General features: G+C 42.7%; 1 long non-coding RNA gene across 1 annotated transcript in view; it reads left to right on the forward strand.

The window, feature by feature from the left end:
- LOC123515227 overlaps nt 1-296 on the forward strand; it is a 1,533-nt gene extending 1,237 nt beyond the window's left edge. The window contains exon 2 of the long non-coding RNA XR_006677835.1: nt 1-296. This exon is cut by the window's left edge and continues 748 nt beyond it. This is a non-coding gene — a long non-coding RNA (uncharacterized LOC123515227).
- The last annotated feature ends 4,141 nt before the right edge of the window (nt 297-4,437 follow it).

Genomic DNA, 4,437 nt, shown 5'->3' on the forward strand with positions numbered 1-4,437 from the left:
ATGCTCATACACACGATCAAGTTCAAGCTGGCCTCGAGTGACGAACGAGGGGCCACCAAGGACCAAGACAGCACCGAGTACAATCTTAGCGTTGTATCACCCAGCATCTTTTGCCTTGTTTTCTTTATAACTGTTGCTGGCGTTCGGTTACTAGCAATACACGCATCTCCCCTCTTATTATTTGTATTGCACCTATCCTTATGTGATACTGCTTAATGTGCATCGCTAATGATACTTTGATCCTTTGTTTCTTGTATGTCAAACTAAACTGATATGAAATAAAGTATATACACAAATCGGTTTATCAGTCAATATATAATAATCACACACACACACACACACACACACACACACACACACACACACACACACACACACACACACACACACACACACACACACAGAGGATGCTCACTTACTGTTCCGAGGCTCCCCAACCCTTCCTTCCCTTCATGCAGACTCATCACGCCGCGCCCTCACCCTTCCACTCCTTCGCGGTCCAATAATAAGTCTGAATGAAAAGTGGGCAAAGACTGTATCAGAATCTTGTAAGTTAATTATGTTGTCCAAAAGGTAAAAAAGTAGAACACGCAACCAAAAGAAGAAGAAGAAGAAGAAGAAGAAGAAGAAGAAGAAGAAGAAGAAGAAGAAGAAGAAGAAAAAGAAAAGAAAAGAAAAAAAAAAAAAAAAAAAATAAAAATAAAAATGAAAATAAAAATAATGATAATAATAATAATAAGAAGAAGAAGAAGAAGAATAAGAAGAAGACCTTTCTTTAGTGACGCATCGATAACAAAATAGCAGGATATGAGTCACCATTGCCGCAGTCACCACCACAATCACCATGTCGATCATTACTTTCATCATCGTTATTACCACCACCACCACCACCACCACAGCCCTCTCCCTCTCCTCCTCCATCATTATCATGTTATTTAAAGATGTTAAATATCACCTTATTGACTAATCACAAACAATCCAACCCCCTTTAAAACAATCCAACCCCTTTAAAATAATCCAACCCATTAAAACAATTCAACCCATTAAAACAATCCAACCCTCTTAAAACAATCTAAACCCCCTTAAAAACAATCAAACCCTTTTAAAACAATCAAACCGCCCTTAAAAACAATCTGAACCTCTTTGAAAAATATCTAAACACCCTTAAAATGAAAAAAAACTTTAAAAGAATCTAATCCCTTTAAAACAATCTAACCCTCTTTAATACTAAACTCGTACCATCTATTTCAAAACCCCCAACCCCACCCCACTTCTTCTCACCCCAGCACCCTGACACGCCTTTAATTTCCCAGCACAGCATCTTAACATCGTCTCCCCTTACTATTCCAACACACATGCACCCCTTCAGTACTGGGACGCATTGTTACCTTGAGTTGTGGGTATGATTAGACGATTTTACATACATTAAGAAGAGTCTATGGAGGTCAGAAGATTAACAGCCAGAGTCTTCACTGTTTTGATACTCACATAAGTTTCTGAAGCTGTATAAAATCGTCAAAAAGTAACCAGAATAAACATGAAAGCGTGTCATGGTACTGAAGACATTAAGTCCTCAGCCATGAATATTTCTGCCACTTCCTAACCTGCCTCGTGTACAAAAAGTAGTGAAATATTTGGGTTTGATGTATTTTTTTTTTCCTATTTATTTTCCTTCCTAATAAAAAAGTGCTGAATTTGTTAAGAGTTTATTCTTCTACACTTTACCTTTGCCTTAGTTGACCTGTTTTCGAATTCACCTGGAACCATTAGTAAGTAGAGTACACAGAGCATGATACAGCGGTTCAAGGGGTTGCTCTTCATGGACAGATTACAGCAGCATCCTGATTTGTATTCCCTTCATGGCCGAAAGATGGCAAAGTGATGCAACTCAAGGCAATCACAACAAGATGGAGTGTTTTCTTTCTGTCTCTCTGTCTGTATGTGTGTATGTCTCTCTCTCTCTCTCTCTCTCTCTCTCTCTCTCTCTCTCATCACGACTATTTTCAAAGGCCACAAACATGATTTTCTGCGTTCTCTCGAGTGTTTCTCCTGGTAGTAATTTAGAGATCTTTTCAGTCTGTCGCTACAAACATGAGAATACTTTTAGAAACCAGTGTAACTTCAACTAGAGCCTTATGAATGTATGGTGCTGGTATGGTGTGGATTGTTTTTAGAATGTAGTAGCGGGTTTTGGGAGACTGGGGGTGGTGAGCATCATAGTTCATTAAAGGTTGGATGTGGTTGTGAATGATGGTGACAAATGGTGTGGTATGATGAAGTGTGCAGCGGCTGTCTTGCGTCAGTCGAATGATCTCTTGCAGTCACATCTTACGTTTGCTATATAGTCTCACCAAGTCAGCACCATTGTTTTCATCACCTCTATTATCATCGTTACCTCCTTCATCACCGTTATCACCACCACCACCATCATCTTCTCATCATCATCATCATCGTTATTTTTATCACCACCATCACTATAACAACCACTATCCCTACCACCGCCATCATGTACCTCACCCAACCCACCACCACCACTACCACCACCACTCTCCACCACCACCACTACCACCACCACTCCTAGATGACAGGACGTATGATAGTGATGTTACATGAGGTGGAACGCACACAAAGAAATAATAAGAGAGAGAGAGACTCGGAAAAACAACAACTATTGCCTCTACAAATACATCAATGAGTAACAAACACACTTTACAATATGAGAGAATCACGGACAATATTCACATTTTTCTTTTTCTTTTTTTTTTAATCATACTTAAGGATCTATTCAAATTCGCTGTGATTATCTTACACAAAAAAAGAAAAAAAAAGTATGCTTAAAATCTGAGCTAAAAATGAATCATCACCTTCTGCATAAGCCTTCGCTAATCACCACCACCAAGTAACAGTGTTTTTTGACCTGGAGAAGGCCTACGACACGGCTTGGTGTCATGTCATTTTACAGTCTTTGCTTAATTTTGGCCTTCGTGGCCACCTTCCTCTTTTTATCCAACAGTTTTTATCCAGACGTTTTTTCCAGGTTCGAGTTGGGAGTGTTCTCTCTCTGAGGCTACTGCTCTAAATGATGGCGTTCCACAGGGAAGTATTCTTAGTGTTACATTATTCGCAGTCGCCATAAATGGTGTTATTGATACTCTCCCAGATGGCATTCACAGCTCCTTATATGTTGATGATTTATGTATTTCTTTTGCTGCTGCTAGGATGTCACTGATTGAGCGCAAGCTCCAACTGGCGATCAATAGGGTGTCCAGTTGGGCCAACATGAACGGTTTTCGATTCTCCACCTCGAAGACCGTAGCCATGCATTTTTGTCGCAACCGTGGTGTCCATCCAGACCCGATTTATACCTCGCCAATAGACGCCTCTCATGCGTGGAGGCGACTCGATATCTTGGCCTTTTATTTGACAACCGTCTCACCTGGGTTCCCATTTCCGTTCTCTTAAGGCGTCTTGTCGGCAGGCATTATCCCTTCTTCGGGTTTTAAGTCACACCTCTTGGGGTGCGGACAGGGACACGTTGCTGCTGCTTCACCGTACACTCATACTTCCCAAGCTGGAATACGGCTGTGAGATCTACTCATCCGCAACGGATGCACGACTACGCACGCTTGACCCCGTGCATCATGCTGGGGTCCGCTTGGCTACGGGTGCATTTCGGACATCTCCAATACCTAGCCTTCTAGTGGATGCTGGTTTCTGGCCGCTCGACCTCCGGCGCCAGTCTTCGATGCTCCGGTGTTGGTTTCGCACCCACCGTCTTCCTGATTCTGTCCCTTGTCTGTCAATGTTGCGGGACTCGCGTTCGCAGGCGTATGTCACTCGACCGAGTCTCCTAAACCTTTTGGCCTTCGAGTGGCAAATCTCATGAGATTTGTCTATCGACCCCACTCCTGTGTACTCTTTCCGGCTCCCACGAGTTGGTTATTGGCAGCTTCCTGTTGTTTCATTATGCCCTCCTGCCATGGATGGCAAGAAGGATTTTCTGCCAGCTCTGTCCCACACACGGTTTTTAGAACACTTTTTATCTGATGATATCCCTGTTTTTACTGATGGTTCCAAATCCGACGCAGGCGTTGGGTTTAGTGTGGTTTTCCTCTTTTATCGGTCTGGCAGCCTTCCTTCAGTGGCATCCGTTTTTACTGCGGAGCTGTCTGCCATAGTCCTAGCTTTACAGATAATTTTTACTCTCCCGGTTTCGTCTTTTACAATTTTTAGTGACTCTCGTAGTGCTCTTACTGGTCTCTCTTGCACTGTCTCCCTTAACCCTTTGGTTTTATCAGCCCTGGAGTGGCTATATCTTCTTACCCAACGAGGATATCGTGTTGGGTTCTGTTGGGTCCCTGGTCACGTTGGTGTTCCAGGGAATGAACACGCAGACCGCCTCGCTAAAGAGGCAGCAAGTCGCGCTCCATCTCCTTC

This window comes from Portunus trituberculatus, chromosome 38 (genome assembly GCF_017591435.1).
Source record: "Portunus trituberculatus isolate SZX2019 chromosome 38, ASM1759143v1, whole genome shotgun sequence".
NCBI lineage: Eukaryota > Metazoa > Arthropoda > Malacostraca > Decapoda > Portunidae > Portunus > Portunus trituberculatus.